The sequence below is a fragment of the Tetrao urogallus genome, assembly GCF_951394365.1.
Source record: "Tetrao urogallus genome assembly, chromosome: 21".
Taxonomy (NCBI): Eukaryota; Metazoa; Chordata; class Aves; order Galliformes; family Phasianidae; genus Tetrao; species Tetrao urogallus.
Window position 1 is genome coordinate 1,565,502 of NC_136834.1, and position 17,952 is coordinate 1,583,453.

Genomic DNA, 17,952 nt, shown 5'->3' on the forward strand with positions numbered 1-17,952 from the left:
TGCCCCGTTTATCTCACAGTCCATGTAAGACTAAAATAACACGCCAGGCTGAGTTTCACTGCCTTGTGATCCAACAGCCCACCATGATGGATTGAGTGACTGCAGCAAGTTGGCAGCTAAAGTGTGTTGTAACAGTATCTTTCTGTCAGCGCAACACAATGGATTTGCTGATTCCTGGGTTTTCCCAGTGTTCATCGTTACCATCGGCACAGAATTTTCTAAAGTTCATTTTCCAGAGGGCTGCAAACTGATAATAAATAACATACCAAAGGTTACACCATGCTTTTTTTCCCCTCCGCTGTCCTACTGCTGACGAAGTAGGGCTGTGGTGCCAGCTTTACTGCAGATGCAACAGCCATAAATTCCTATCACTTACTTTTCCAGAAAGGGCAGCTCTGACACTCTTTGTGTGAGTTCATCCTGCTGGGCCAACGCACGGCACACAGGGCATTTCAGCCCTGAACACAATGCTGAATCCAATGCAACACAAAAGGACGCTGCCACGTAAAGCAGTTCTCTCCACAAGAGCCACAGACTTGCTTTGGGGCTGGGTTTACAGCGTGCAGAGACATGAACATCAGAGTGTTTGTGCTGGGCATCCAGAACTGATCCAGATTTGCCCCCTTCCACCTCTGATACTCAAGATCCATATAACTCTAAGCAAAATCAAGTGTGCCCCTGCCAACAAAAAGAATGACTAAGAAGGTGAATGCACAAGAGAAATGACAAAATGCACACAGAAGGGACTTAAACAGGGAAGATCAAAGACAAGGATGCAAGGATATGAAGGAAGGGTGTAATGGGAACATGGGGCCAGACTGAGGAGCTGGATGAAGAACAATGTATGGCTGCTCCCAACAAGAATTTGCTTTTTACACTGATGATGTGAATCACTGCACAGCATAGAGCTCAATTCAAGGTGCAGGAGAAACAAGCTTCATGAGTTGTACATCCGTATTCGTGAAACAGAAGAAACATTCTTCACTACAAACTGAAACAGCAGCAGCGTGATAGGGTCACTACTGATGCAAGTCTTTGCTAGCTCAAAGCAGGTAATTACCCCAATACCTTGCAGAATTTCTCAGGAGAATCTAGCTCAGAGTTCTGTGCACCCCAGCACCACAGCCTGCAGACACATTACTCATCTAGCTTTGAACCTCAGAGGCTGCCAACAATGCCGACACAGCAGTGAAACAGAAGATGTGCTGTGAAAGCAGTTGGAAGCTTTACTGAGGCCAGCGCTTGTCAATCCACCTCTACCTTGCCAGTTGAGCTCAGCCCGTATCTGCCTACACAAGCTGCTGCAGCCAAGCCCTAAGAGCTCCTCAGGGGAGGGCGAGATACTTACACCTTAGCACAGTAACACTGAGGAGGGCACACTGAGCACACAGCCAGAAAGCCTGGGAATTATTAGGAAAAACGAGTGGGTGGGGGAGCTCAAGGGACCAGTGGGAGGATGCGGGAAATCAGTAACACTGATTTGAATAACTGGTAACAATTATTAGATCTTTTTCAGTATGAATCATCTCTCAGAGACTCACCACTTGAATGATGTCACTCAAGGGGCAGTAAAAATACAGTAGAAGAAACAAGCGTGCCCTGAAACAAGGGTTTCGAGCCGTAAGGTGAAAGAACAAAGTGGTCTGAGAAGTGCTGCAAACGTGTCTTAAAGGGAGAAACTTCTGTGGAGAACACACACTTTAGCTGACAGGTTGAACAAGCTTTCAGAAAATTATGGTGTTACTTAAAGCTCTGCCAAATCTCTTCAAACTGATGGAAAAAGAGTGGTCCTCCTTATCTGGTGACCGCTGAACTTGTCCTTGCCCCATTCTCTCTCCAGTGGTGACATCTGCATTTGAAAAACAACAGGCTGTAAAATTAGTCAGCCAGAGCCATCCCGAGGGAACAAAACAAAACCAGAACAACAAACCAAGGGCCCCAAACAAGCAAACAAAAACATGACTTTAAACACAATCCATTCTCCGGGTTCACCAACTGTACAGAACTGCTTCTGTCATTGCAGGGGATGGGGCAGCAGAGAGCAGTGCTGCCTTGTGCAGATTTTGACTGCTACTTTTACTTTTGAAACAACTGCATGAGGAGAAAACCTGCGAAGTAACCAGTGGCATCAGCAACAGGCTGATGCAACAGGCAAGCCCAGAAACTACGCTGCAGTTCATACTCTTTTTCTCCACCCCTTCTTCTAACACACCCCTACTCTTCCCCATCTACAGAAGAGACCTACAGCCCCTTTCTGTCAATAGGAATACCAAGCTCGTGCACCCGTTCTACATTCATTTCTCACCTATCAGAAAAAACACTGGAACTTTAAGAAAGCAGAATGACATCCCTGTTCCCTGGCAGGAGAGGAGTTAGTGAGCTCTAACTGTAACAGTGGGCTGCACCACAGCACTGCCATTCCTGCCCTCTCACTGGGTGAACCTGCATTGCTCTGAATGCACCAAGGCATGTCACCAGCTCCCTACCATCCTATGGCAACGCTGGGCTGGCCTGAATGACCAACATCTGGTATGGGAAACATCTGGTCTGTGTAGTAATGGCCGTCTGAGCTTCAGTCCTTCCTCAATATCCAGGAATTTGAGATACAAGGGAGACACTGTCAGTACTGCTTTGCAGCCAATCTCCTAATGTAAAGCTGGCAGTGCCTGAGGAGCTGTACACGAACTCAAACGCACATGAAGAGCAAGAAAAACTCGACCTCCTTCTCAGATCCAAAATGGGGGAGGGAAGCCATCCTGCTGCACTGAGCAGAGCAGAAAATACTCACAGCTCTAGGAAGGCTCACAGCTCCCTGAAGTCAGTGCTTATCTCAAGGTTTATACAATGTCCCTTCCATTTTAGACAGAGCTCCTGGCATTTACCATCTGAAAGTTCACTACCGATAAAAGGCTCTTTAAAGCCTCTGCAAAGACCTCTGTTTTATGGAATTTAGGCACGCTTACAAAAATCAAGGGCTGAGCTCCCAGAAACGCTGTGCAATAGGCACTTCAGTGGGTTTCAGGCCTTCCTCACCTACAGTGAGTGAAAAGGAAGATCAGAGAACAGGAGTTCCAATTTCAAAACACTGACCCGAAGCCAGAGAACTACATTTGAGGGTTTAAGCACTCTACTGGATGTTACTTTCCCACAAAGCTGCCACCCCACTAACTTCAATGTGCTTGGAGAGTTCTTGGGAGAAGAAGCAGTGAAGATTTCAAAACAGGCCAACAGAATAAATTCCGCTCTGGATTCCGTACCCCTGGAGGAAAGTCCATGATTTATATAGAGGTGATGTGAGTAAGGGCCATACTATGCCACATGCATTAGTAACTGAGAACAAAATTAAGCTTAATGGTTAGCATAATGCTATGTTTTTACAACATCTGTCAGCAATCATTTGTATTTACTTGCACTGCAAATGCAGATGAAAAGTCAGAGAAATATAAACATCAGAATTCACTGAATTCCCACCAGCCCTGCATCTTCCCACAAAGACTCTCTAACCATTCCTGTTCAGGCACTGTTTGCTCCCTGCCCTCTCCAGCATGGAATTTCTTCCTCATTTCTTCTCTATGACCAGGAATTACTGGTAGAGGTTCTACACCGGAACAAACACTAACTAACCCTATGGCCATATTAGCATTAACTTCAGTGCTCTTAAGACAGCAATCAGATCTTTTCTGGACTCAAAACAACAAATCGAACTCCTTTCAGTTCCTGCTCTCTCCTTGGCCATGCCTCACGCTACAGCAAAAGAGAAGGCAGGGAAAGCCAGGGTTGTGCTCTACTTGAGTTGTACTCCACCTGTGCAGTGCAGGGTGAGCAACAGGTTAGCTGGGTGAAAAGTTCACTGCAAGCTGAGCTGTCTGTTTCTCTTGCTTAATTTATCCGATATTTGGCTAACCTTGCTCTGAACCCAGCCCCCAAGACCCCCTTCCTCTCATCCCTCCCCAGCGGGCTCATGTCAGCCAAAGACACCGCCCCTTCTCCCTTCTCCCTGACCCTGCTGAGCGGAGCGGGGGCTGGGACACAGGGCCAAGCACAGAGCCAGAGTCCACGCGCTGGAGAGATAGCAGTTATTTATGCTTCGAAACAGGCCTCGTGCTCAGGAGCAAAAATATAAATCCTACAGCCAGCAACATTCACTTGGTATTGTATCCACATTTATCAGTTCTTCCAAGGCCAGATGGCACCCAGCCTGCACCCCCCACACCTCTGTGCCCCGCCGCTTCCAGAGATGCAGCACTCCTTGTGACCTTCATGCAGTCCACAAACTGCTCACACAGCACACTGTACAAAAGGCTTCGTCCATCCCTGCAGGCTGACCAGTGATGGTGCCTACAGCTCCCCCAGACCCCCCTCCTGTGCCCAGAAGTGTGCCAGCAGTGAGCCCTGAGCAGACTACCCTGAAGGCTCCAGTCCCAGCAAACACAAATTCTGCGTCACCTCCAGACCACGCACGTCACAGCTCCAGTCAGGTGACGCAGCCCACTGGAAACACTGCCCAAGAACACAGCTTTCTGAAAGGTCTTCATTATATTCCTGCTGTGCTCAGGACTGCTCCCAGCAATCTCCAGAGCAACACAAAGTGTGTTTGATGGCTTTCTCAACGCCTGGATACATCATCAGAAAACCAAACGCACACACCAAACCTGCCATGTTTTTGCTGCTCTGCTGAGCAGCTGGTACTCCTTCATCTAGGACTGTAAGAATCAACATGTTGTTACATTCATCTGCTGGCACTCTGGGCCTCTACGAGATGGTGAGCAAGCACGTGGCTAGGCTGCTAACAATACATGTTTCCTGCTGTAAACCTTAATTTCATTATGCTCTTTAACCTGACCAAGCACTCTGTAGCTGTCCCACACCCAGGCCGCTCCTGCAGAAACTCACACAAGCAGCACGTTGCTGTTAATGGTCTGTATCATCGCTGCCCCAACACACTACTGCAGTGCCACTGGGCACACAGAACAAAGCTGCAGTCTCACTGACGGGGCAAAGAGGAACAGCCTGACAGCTTTACAAGTAAGTGGAAATTCCTTGTGGTCTAAGAATAATATTAACTGGCTTCTCAGGATCACCAAATGACCTCGCCTCGACACATAGGTTAATTAGTCTGGAAGCAATGCAGATTGGAGAAGTTCTGATGTGGTCACTAATTTAGTGACACCATCCATTTCAAACCTCACCACTCCCACACCAAGGTAGCACAAGATCAGCCTGTAACAAAAGAGTCCTTGTTATTGAAGGAATCCCAGGCCCTTATCAAAGAACAAATCCAGCATCCCCCACGTAACCCCTGCATATTTTCAAGGCATGAAAATTGCTATGAAGAGCCAAGTAGAGTTGTCAGGAAGACATCAAACTTCAAACGACCGCATTAGGAAAAAAATCAGACGTTACACACCAAACTCTCAGCTCACAATGCATAACTCACCAGCATCTGTATTTCCCAGCAGCAGACCCAGTGCAGACACCCTCCACTGCATCAGGACCATCTAATCATTAAAATGGCAGACAATTATTGTAACTGTCCATAGCAGCAGTTCTTTGTGCTAAGTTTTCAAGATAGAGGTTTTAACATCTCTTCAAAACTATTCACAGTTAAAATAGAACCGGAATGACATGGCAGGCATCAACGATAACATGTAAAATCAATTGCAGAATGCAGGTACCCCACATCCAAGCCCTGTGCTCCTTCCATTCGCTGCACAGAAGAGCAAAATCGCTTTGAGAGAAACCACACCAGCATGGGAACATTAAGGGTAAGCTGAACTGAAAGGCAGCTCAACTCGTGGTTTAAGAATCATCCCATTAAAGAAAAAAAAATAAAATAAAAGAAGCTGATGTGATAATTTTAATCTTTTCGGCTTCTCCCAAAAGTCCAGAGTTTGTCAACATCAGGAGAGGGCTTCTGAAATCCTGGCCGTTCCTAAATGGAACAGCTTTCACTTCAGAAAGACAACCTGAAGGAGGATTGGTTGAACTTTAAAGGTAACAGCCTTCTTTTCAATGTATCCAACTTAAAGGATACTGTCATTTGTGGGAAACAAAAAAAACCCTGGCCCTCACCCACAGCAGCAAAACCTAAGGCAGAAACAACTGGAAACTGGAACTGAGCGTTTTGGTCTCTCTGGCAGATTCTTGGATTCTTCCAGACTGCACAAATTGAAGACAAATCTCTTTCCCCTAAAATGGCAGCCCTTCAAAAGCACGAGCCCTCTGCCTCCAGTTAGGGTTCGAGAAATTTCCACTTATTGCCTCTGCCATGAATGCCTGTCTGTGTTCACTGACAGCAGTCCCTTATACCTAAAGGGCAGGTTACCAAACGAGGCCTACAGACGTTGTGCTCAAAACGAAACAAAACAAAATTATCTCTGGACAACCAACTTCCACCCAAAACAGCCTCCGACATAAGACACCTCTGCAGATGGAAAAGGTGAAGAAACACAGCGCGATGGGAGACAAATTTGTCACATCAAAGTCAGCTGTAACAAAGGACAGGTGTGGAGAGACAAAACCTTATCAAGTCCACAAGCCGCCTCCTATTTATTTCCACAGAAACTACAACCAAGAGCACAGTAGCACTATTTGACAGAGCAAGTGCCCAGCTACAAAACACTATTTTTCAGCATAATCACCACCACAAGATCTGTATTTTCACCAGTGATGAACAACAGCCTGCATACCATGCTTATAAAGACCTGTACCAGCAGAGGTGACTGCTGCCACTGCTGAAACCCACCTCCCACCCATCTCTCTGTGCTCACATCCACTTTTTCTCTCCATAAGCGTTCAGTGTCAAGGAATGTAAATGGGTGCATTCTTTTCCGCAGGGAAGAATTCAATTACACAGCTTTCCTTCAATTCAAAAAAGACAGGGGTCTTCTAGAGCATCTAATGGTGGGCCACAAAGATGATCAGGGGCTTGGAGTACCTCCTGCGTGACGAAAGGCTGTGAGATCCCGGGCTGCTCAGCCTGGAGAAGGCTGGACTTGCTGACCCCAAGAAGTCCCTCCCAGTCCCTACGATTCCCTGATTCATTGGCACTTCCATGTCAAACACCATTTTTGTCAGACTGCCCCTCTGCTGCCAATCTGTTGCGCAGCAATAAATCATAGAGCAATAGTGCCAAAAAGCTTCAATCTCTACAGCCATACCACCAACAGCGACCCCTGACATCGTGGGCCAACATAATAAAACAGAACTAAAGAATCATTAAGTTCCAAAAAGAACAGAATCATTAAGTTCCAAAAAGACCTCTAAGATCATTGAGTTCAAATGCCCACCTACCGCAATGCTGCCCACTAAGCACATCCCTCAGTGCCATACCTCTACGTTCCCTGAACATCTCCAGTCGTGGTGCTTCTACCAGCTCCCTGAGCAGCCTGTGCCAATGCCCAACGATTAGTTTTTCCTAAAATCCAACCTGAAACACAGGACATTCATCCTGGAGGGATGTAATGGGCAAAGAGCCCCAAGCTCAGTGCTGGCACATGCCCTCATTCAGCCCCACTGCGCCCGGGGGTGCTTGGTGCTGCTGAACGTGCAAACGGCCTCAAAGCTGACAAAAGAACAGACTCTCAGCTCAAATCCTCCCAGCCCACAGTCCTCCAGCTGGCCGTCCATCACCAAAGCTCACAGTTCGGCTTCATTTCCCTCAGCCGCCCAGCCTCCACGCTTTCCAAACGGAGGGCGGTGAGGCTTTGGAACAGGTTGCCCAAGGAGGCTGTGGATGCCCCATCCCTGCAGGCATTCAAGGCCAGGCTGGATGTGGCTCTGGGCAGCCTGGGCTGCTGGTTGGTGACCTGCACACAGCAGGCGCTTTTTTCCCTACCTGCCTTCAACATCGCCGCTCTGGAAGGTTCTGTGGCACCGCCTCGCTCTTCTCCCTTCATCGGCCCTTAGCGGCCAAGCGGCACCGAGCAGCGCGCCCCCTACTGGTCGGAGGCCGCGCTGCACCCACGGCTCCGCGGTACGCCCCGAGCGCTCCATCATGGCGGCGGTTCTGTCAGCGCAGCGCGGGAGCCGCAACCGGGACCGGTTGTGTTACCCGGCTGTGCTACCAAGCGAACGACCCAAAATATTAAAAATCGCATCAAATCGTTCACATGTGGAACCCATTAGGAACACTGAGAAAGAATTCGCGTTCATTGTTTCGCTTGAAATATCAAGGTTATAAAAGTTAATGGCCGCCTGACAGGCGAGCTATATGAAACACTCAGAGATTTACGGAGAGGCCGCTGCGCTCTGCGGGCTGAGAGCCGCTCCGCAATGGGACCAACCTGTGGTTGGAGCGCTGGGGTTTTCTGGCAGGTTTTGGGGTGGTTTTTTTTCTTTATTTGACCTTGCAGAGCAGTGTTTGGTTACCACAGCACGAAGCGAAACGGCGAGGCTGCTTTTCTCTTCTTTCGAGTATTTATTTCTTTTTGTCCCGTTAACGTCGAATAATGAAAGGAACTGTGAGGGCTTTTGAAGGGGGTTGTGAAAAGAACGAAAGCGGGAGAAAGGAAAAAAGAAATATACCATCATAATGGCTTAATTTCTCACAGCATGTGCAGTGCAAATGAACAGTAAACACATACCACAGAAAAATGCAAACAAAGGCTGTGTTTGCTAAAAGCTCCAGGAAAACATGGGGAGCGCCCTGAGCAGTCATTTGTGCCATGAAACCCTCTCAGCGCTGTGCTGCTAGATCCAACAAGCCCAGGTTTTGTAGAATCGCGGAACCATGGGATCCTTGGAGTTGGAAGGGACGCTAAAGGCCATCAGGTCCAACCTGCACTGAGCAGGGACACCCACAGCTCCATCAGAGCCCCATTCCCTGACCTTGGGTGTCTGCACCACCTCCCTGGGCAGCCTATGCAGTGCCTCACTGCCCTCACTGCAAAAAAAAACTTCTTCCATTCAGTCTAAATCTTCCCCCTTTTAGTCTGAAACCGTTTCCTTTTGCCCCATCACAACAGATCCTCTTCCAAAGAGTCTGTTCCTTTCTTTCTTACAGCTCCGCTTTAGATACTGAGAGCCATTCTATTCCGTGACATCAGGTAGGGTTGTACAGTTTGCTCCTTCTCCTGTTTGCATCTCCTAGATGCACAACAGGAACTGAAACGCGCTGGCTAAGTGCTGTGTCTCATAAATAGTGCCTGTGGGTTTGATACAGGTGTTTCAAATGCAGACTCAGAGTCAAGATGGAGACAACGAATGTCAGGTGAACTGAACTATGCTCAGCAGCAAGCGCAGCCTTTCCTCTAACACACCTGTGCTCTTAGTGCATTTTAGCATTCTTGTCCTATGTTTGCTTTCTAAATTTAAGTGGCAGTACATTATTCCATCTACGATTCTATTTTCTTAAATGAACTGGGAGAGAGTACACTGCCAAACAAATCCCAAAGAAGTCTTCTACACTAAGGGTAGTGAGGCACCGGCACAGGTTACCCAGAGAGGTGGTGATGCCCCATCCCTGCAGACACCCAGGTCAGGCTGGAGAGGCTCTGAACACCTGATGGAGCTGTGGGTGTCCCTGTGCACTGCAGGGGGTTGGGCCAAATGGCCTTTAGGGTCTCTTCCAGCTGAAACAATCCCATGATTCTATGATCCTATGAAAGAATCATAAAGCCATTCTCCTCGGATGGAAATATGCCATCCCCTGATGTCAGGAAGTCACTTCTATAATAATAAACTTTTTCCAGTGTCAAGACTGTTGTGTTTGTTTTGTTTTGTTTTCCTATCAATCTGAAGCTAAGAAGGAGCTGAATCCTATGAAAGAAATAAAACACATGTGAACATTTGCTGCCATAAGTAAAGGCAAATGTATTCTTGACAGTATCCCAAGATTTTTTTTTCCCTTGAAGATTTCTATAGGCACGTTTTTGATCACAAGATTGGAATATGTCATGAGCACATTCAAATATTCATTTGCATTGATATTGTTGCCAGAAGCCATCTCACAGCCATCATCAGACATTTTGGAGCCCCTACAAAGCTTTCTGTGGGATTGGAAAGCGTCCAACCAGGGGAAAGCAAAGCCACCGTGAGATTTGGACAGCCAGTTCCACGGGAAAACTGCACATTAATGAATGGCAAGAGCTCAAAGTAGTAGTTATGGTGAATAACTTGCAAGCAAATTATTGGCTGAGACCCATCATGTATTTAAGCTATTTGATAAATGAAATTTTGAAAGAAGCCTGTTTAAAAATAATCCATTAAAAGACAGCAGGCTTATTTTATAGCTAGATTTGCCAAACAGTACTGCTAGCTGTAATGAAATCACTGGATTATAAGTTGCCCATCAGCCTTAATGCAGATCCACCGTGATCCAACTTCATGCTGCACTTGTACAAGTTTAGGCATCATCAGAGCCTATCTCTGATTCATGAATTATTGGAAGAAATCAAAACGCAGCACCGGGTATCTGTAGTTCAGATCTCGCACTGTATTCCCAGCATTTCAGAAAAGGGCTTGTGTGCTTTGTTCTTATTTTCTATTTCCTCAGCACTGGTCTATAAAAGCCACTAGATCCACATTTCAGTTCTTTGTCCCAGGAACTGAAGACACCAAACCCATTTTAGCACTCCGGACTTTTCACACCTGTATTGCCCACTTCAGGATACATCAAGTTTGCAATCCCCTTTCTAACCATCGGCCTAACAGTCCCTCTAAGTTTAAATTCAAATCCTGAAGGCCTTAAAAAAGCATATCCAGTTGTCAACTCGTTAGGCAGCATAACACAAGCTCTCTGCTTTTTGGTACACCTCGTGCTTAAAAGGAAGCTAATCTCAGAGATATTTAGGGCAGTTTGCAATGTTAATGTATGAGAAGGTGTGGACACAGGCATGTACAGGTGAGACTGCCTGAAGGGAAGGCAAGGAGCTGAACAATCTGCATGCACAGCATTCTGGCTCAGAAACTCTCCAAACACAACCCTCCCCAACAGGGAAAATTGGAAGAGACAGATGAGAGGATGAAAAATGAAGGGATCAGCAAAAATGAAACCTAATATAAACCCGACTAAAATAAACTCAGCATGGCTCCTGTGGCTCATTCAAAAGAACATCTTCTCTGAAAGTTCATTTGCAATATCACTGGAGAAATGCAGAATATAACTTCTGTGTTGTGCAAGATGAGGAGGCACTGGCAAATCTGTCTGATGAGATGGAGAAGTTTGTAAAGAGAAGTACTGAGCACTGCAAGATTGCCTCACAGGAAATGCGGCAGAAAGTGACAGCACTCCTAAATATTGGGGTTAAGAGTTTGAAAGAATGAAGATTTTTTTAAAGAATTGGTTGAAATGAGGTCAGAAGGCTCAGTGCTGTGACACTGCAATGATTGAACCAAGGAAGTTGTGCTATTGAACAACTAACCATAGCTGTTTGTACACGACTTTTGTTTTTTTTCTGAATGTATGTAGCAACTCTTGCTGCAGGACATCAACACTGTTGTTTTTTTTTTATATAAATAGTTGTCAGAGTCAGCAGCAGATCCCTCCTGGAGAAATTCAAGGCTGTATTTCATTTGATTAATGTGCTTGTTAAGCCTCAGCTATGGCAACGGGACAACAGAGAAGCTAACTGTGTTGTAGGCTTCAAAAGTATGAGAATAATTGATGTGGGTCGAAGGGGTTTGTTTGCTTTTGTGCATGGTTTTTTTTATGCAATAGCAGACAGTTGAGAAATATGTCAGATCACTAATACTGAATTTTCAAGAATATTAGGATATAAAAAGCTAAAAAGCTACAGACTATTCAGCTACCAAATTAGCTGGTGCCAACCTCTGTCTACTCTCTTTAGCATAGCCCTGAGACTAGCAATAAATTATTGTCCAGCTCTACAAGTATATTCCATCTCTTTACAGCTTTGATGGGAGTCCAGAAGACACCACAAGGTATTTTATTGTTGGGAGAAAAAAGCCATGCAATAGCTTACAAATTGATTTGTGATTGTGTCTAATCCTATTGCTGGTTTTAGTCAATCCTATTCTTCCCACTGTGTTTTTCACAGAGGGAAATGTGGTCTGGCACCCTCAGGATTCAGCTAGGAGCTGCTCTGACTTCTTTTTCTTGTACCTGAGAAAGTCTCCTCATCGCAGGCTGATGCTGAACTCAAGAATTGCTTTTATTCTCTGACATAAGGACATTAAAAAAAAAAAAAAAAGGCATTTATTGCTCTGCACTCAACAACTGAGAGAGCAGAGACAATGAGCTTGTCACCTCTGCTATTGCAATGGGCAAAATTGCAGGGGGTTATAATGACAGTGCAAGTCTGTTGAGCTCTGATATCACTTGTTTTCTGTTACAGCCATTTCCATCTTCTATTAACACTCTAACATTCTTCTGTGATGAGTCCTTATTATTATAAACCCAAATTCCATAGGACAGCATTTTCCATATAGCCGCGATGTTCCATAAGCAGTATCACCTCTGCGTTTATTTCAAGACCCCTCTCTGCATAAAGAAATTGAGAAAGAAAATCTCTTCCAGGAGATTTTCCTGGAGAAGACAGCACTGAATTAATTATTTTTTTACACCACTTTAATGCTGTAATGTGCTGAGGAGGAATGCAGGGAGAACTCAATGCTTAAAGCAACTAGCGGCTATGCTGCCACTAACACTGAAAAGGGAAGATAAAGAATTTCATGTCATGTATTCATTCACAGTAATCATACAGATGGTTATTTGAGGGAAGAAATTGGTCAGGATCAAATCTCAGTGGCAAACTGCCCTGAAGACACATATAGGAAATCATCTGGGGAAGCTGGGGTCATCTTCATATAGAGCCTGCAGGCTTCTGAGAGGTTGGAGCTAAATCAGAGATGCCTGGCTGTGAGAAGTCTGTACAATACAGAGGAATTCTTTCAAATAAGAAAATGCTTTTGCATAAGGAAAGAAAAGGAAAGGGAAGCACATCTACCTCGTACTGATGGGTCAGCATCAGCCCAGAGAACCACATGTCCTCAGGATACCTAGGCATGATGGATGAGCTTTGCAGCTGGCAAGGAAAAAGCAAATAACAAGTCAACATGACCTTTGTTTTCACATATATGAGTTGCTGTGCCTTCCTCCAAAAAAATAAAAGGACGGACAGCAAACAGTAAGTGAGGCATGGGAAATGTTCTGAGCCAGCAAGATACAAAGTGAATGGATTGCTTTTTAGGGCATGGTGACCCACAGGAATAAATAGAAGTAACAACACGCTTCTTTTAGAGACTCTGTATTTGGATGGAAATCATAATGTCCCTGTTATTATGTAAGTTCAGAAACAAAAGGCAAGGTCTTGCCTCTGGCTGGTTAGGGCCTCCAAACTCCGCCTCAGATTCTATCTACCCTGTTTTGTTTTTTTCCATATAATTGTTCTTTGGTCATCACCAAGCTGAAATGAGAGTACTTCATTCCTTCGTGTAAGGGAGAACTTTCTTTTGTAGATTTATGCAGAGAAATCAGCATATCTACGTCTTGATTTTTTTCAACTTGAATGGCTTGATGCAAAGATGAGCAGATGTGCAATATGCCTCTTTATGTTCAGACTTTTTTTCAGAAGAAAAGCAGGAATGGCCTCTGAGAACTCTTGCTACTGAAGAGAGTGCTAACAATCTCCTTACTTTAAACTCGGCTATGGGGCATGCATTAACTAAGGCACTAATGAGCCTGCACTCTTTGGGAAGGTGTGAAGCTATAAATCAACTCCTCATAGCTCTGTTCAGTTGTATCCAGTCCATGCAGGTCAGATCACTCCATGCTTCTGCTGAAGCTTCAACTTGAGGGATACAGGAGCAAGAAAAGAAGACAGGAGGAGCGACATATCTTTATACCCCATCAGCAGTGAAGCTGTGTTCTGTGTCTTCCATCTCTAGTTCCCTAGTCTTCCATTCTAGTTCTAGGTTGGGGGAATTAAACCCCCTCCATTAAACCCATCACTGGTTTTCTCAGGGATGTTTGTTTGGTGGAAATGGTGTAAGAAACATTTGACATCAGCTTGCTCTATCCCAAAAACTTACGAAGAAGAGCTGTCAAAAAAAGTGGCCATCACCCAGATTTAGTTGATTAAAGCCACATGAATAAAAGAAAAATAGATGATCCAAGGTCACCTCATTTTCTTTCCCAGCAGTTGAATGTCAGCTAGAGGAAAACACGAGGCTGAATTCATGTCTGCTACAAACAGATGTGGTCCCTTTGAAATAGATGTACCCACTTACTCACACGGTGCCTGCATTAAGTCTGTTAGTGGGTTTTTATGAGATCTGGCAAGTGTAATGCTATCTGTTAATATCTGAAGGTGGGAGTGTTCAGGGAGTTGTCTAAAAGGCTTGCAAGACTAGATCTGGTGATATCCACCCACACTAATTAGCACATTACATAAAAGTACAACAAGTTTCTCTTTGCAAACAGTAGAATCACTTGTCCAGGCACTTTCTGTGATTCTAGAAGAGCTGCTGGAAAGGACTCTGTTGCTTTTTAACCTCAGTGGAACAATGGAGGGGAGGCAGAGTTCAGTTCCCACTTTCAGGGCTCGCTCCTGTTCTCCACCTTCCAAAAACACGCCAAGCAGAGGAAGGATGTTTTTAGAGTTCATCAAGGGCAGATAAAGGAATGAGATGATTATTTTTTTCCCCGTCAAAAACAAAACACAGAAATCAAATATTGAAGAGGAGAAATCAGTTTTACTTACAAATGACTCCTTCCAGTCCTTCCCTCTCCCTCCCTACTCTGACTTGCTAATGATGCAAATTCCTTGGTGCAAACATCAGCCTCTGAAATCACCTGGAACTGAAAATATTTCAATCTGGGCTCATTTAAATACAGGGTCTTTTCATGTCAGGACAACAAATGTCCCACAATGGCTAACATTTCTTCATCATTCCCATTTTAAAACAGCAGCAATCTCCTACAGAAAAACTATACTAAAGGTCTACTTCTTCAGAGAATGGAGCAGTAAAACCCAAAGAGCTTACCTAATTTCCTATGAAACCTCTGTGCCCTGCTCTTACAGCTTCACCTCGATTCCTCCAGCAGGATAATAAATACATACCCTGATTTAGATTTAGTCCAGACTCTTTGTGTGACATCTGGCTTCAAGATGGTGGCACTGAAAAGTGCAGTAATGACACAGGAATACAGAAAGAAGCAAAAAAAGTTTGGAGGAGTGGAAAGCAGGAGGCAGTGGAGAGAGGAGGGAAAACCAAAATTAAAATAAGTCAAAGGGCGGAAATTCCTTTGGAAAGGCCTTAGGCTCCTACAAAGCTTGTCCACATTTGCAGCACTTCAAGATTACCCAATACCAACCTTATGTACAAAGGGACAGCAGCCCTCAACGGGCATTCCAGAGGAGCTTTTCTTTTTTAAGAAAATCTTTGTATGTATCCATCCAAACTCACAAGAAACTCACTGTATGTAGAGCATTGTATCTTGCAACACTCACAAGTGAAGAAACTCTATTACCCAACTCTTCCTTACTATCTGAAAAGCAATGTCAATGTTTTCCTCATTATTTTCTGTTTGCTGCATACCTCTCCCCCACTGTGACTGCTATTTGACCTGCTGTCCGCTCAGAGACCCTAAGGGAAAGAGAGAGGGAAGTGTGAGCGTGCGTCTCTGTGAGAGAAGAGAGAGATCATGAGAGTCCCTGCTACATTCTGACTGGTTTATATTCATTAGAAAGAAATCAACTGCACTTAGGATGTAAGACAACCTCTGAAGATAGGGAACATCTTTGATGTAAGGCAGGAAAAGAGTGGATGCATGTAAGGGACAGCTGTGGGCATGGGTAGAGTTGCTTTCAGCATGCACATGAGTTTTTACCTCTCTTTTGCATTAGGATGTCATTAATGAATAGAAACTCAACAGAGAAGTTTGATTTAAGGGGGACACTGCAGGGTGCCTTGCTGCACCAATCCCTTTTGCTCTTGCATCTACAAGCCTGGCGTGCCTGACTGTGGTTAATGAGAAAATAGGAAGGATGAGGGTGCAGAAGGGGAGGAATTATCCCTCTCCAGTGTTTCTTAAGCGTGCACCTCTAATACTGGCAGATCCTGGAAGAGTTCTTCCCCCATTGCAGCTGTGTTTTCAGTGAATTAGGTTTCCTCTCAAAAAGCGGACAGAAAAATAATGCTGAAAGCATCTATTAGGGAGGGCATCACAGTCACTGAGATCAAAGTTTCTTTTCATCCTCTCCAGAGAGCCTCAGACATTTAGGAATTTAAAAAGCCCTCCATTGTGAGATGCCTTGTCAAGGCTGGCGCAGGGCTTGACATTGGAAGGAAAGCACTGACCAAGACAGGAGAACGCCTCGAAGCATCCATAGAGGCTAAGGGATATCAGTGATACTGCACCTCTTCAGCTGCTCAGCGAGACACAGCTAGTGATCTGCAGTAAGGACAACATTCATACCATCATTCCTCCTAAGTAGTGAGTCTCCATTCTGAGATCTTCCTTTGGATCTGCCTTGCAAAAGCAGCTCTCAGCTTTCCTGCTGTCATTCATACCTCTGTACAAAGTTACAGATTTCAGCTTTTGTTTTTTTTGATTCCTCTCCACCATTTTGGTTTATGGGCACTCTTCCTTTCTACGGTGTTTTCCATTTGAATCTGCTGAGCGTCTGACAGACAATAAAGCAGTAACATTCACAACTCCTGAGGCAGGGAAAAGCTACAACTATCTGTTTTGCAGGTCAGGGTGTGCCTTGGGATTATGCAGCTTGGCCCAAGAGCATCTATGAAACAAGGTCAAAACTCAAGCCTGGAGCACTGACCTCACTCCTTTACTTCAACCACATGGCTTTCCTTGAGGCACTTCATTCAGGTGTCCTCCAGGCTGGCTTGTGACATTCCTGAATTGCAATGATATGAATTCCTCTTTTAGTAGCAGTGTTTCAATATGTTTCAACTACACAACTACGCCTAGGTTTAGATGCAGACTGCATCTGGCACTGGAATGCAGTGTTGCTCTTGCTACGCTGTCAAAGAGTCTATCATTATAAAAATAAATAACATCTAGCTGCTTCTGGCATTTCAGTGCAAGCAGTATTTATCACTTTTGGCTGATCAGTGCCTGATTCAATGTCTCTAACAAACAATGGGTATATTCCCAGTTGAATTCAACATGCATTTAATCAGGCCTTTGCTAACTGTGCTTCCAAACTCCACATTTCATGAGCACTACAGCACTGTCTCTTCCATTTTCAGAGAATTATTCCTCTTATTTCATTGTGCAGATCAATACAACGGATTTTACTCTATGGATTATGTCACTGAATGTGTTTTTGTACAAGCAGGCTCTAGATTTAGTTTACCCCCCAATGCGATGCTGTCTTACATGCGTGGCAATCTGGAATTAATGCTAAAAATATATATATATTTCATCATAAATGAACAAAAATATTCAGAAGGACAATTACATTCCATATATGAGCTCAATGACAGAAGGAATCTTCCGTGATTCAAGCTGTATGCTCTTCTGACTGAGCACTGCTGTCCAGCCTTCATGGGTGCAGTAAGACAGCTTTCCTGGGCACAGAGCAATCCTTGCAGAGAAAAGGCCTGGGGAGCCTTTCACAAAGAAAACAGCAGTTTGCTCCCTCCCTGACATGACTTGGGAACGGCTTCAACAACAAATATAAAGTGAAGGAAGGGAAGGAACTTCCATTCAATGTCCACGACTTGTAGCTCTTCATTTTTAAAGTTCCCCATTCAAAAAGCTGAAATGCAATCAGTGTCAGTTTGCAATTGCAGTTCCTCCAAAGATAGCGGATGAAGCCTGGGGTGCAACATGCTGCCTCTCAGCTGAGACAGCCCTTTAGAAACAAAAATTACATCTTAAAACTATGAGCTGATTTAACAATTGAACCCTAAAGAATTTAACATCACATAAACATTTCACACTTTCTGTTTTTTCTTGCCAAGGGTCCATAGTCTGGTCATTAAATCCTGTGCAAAGGTCATGTTACTATGGATATGACCTGC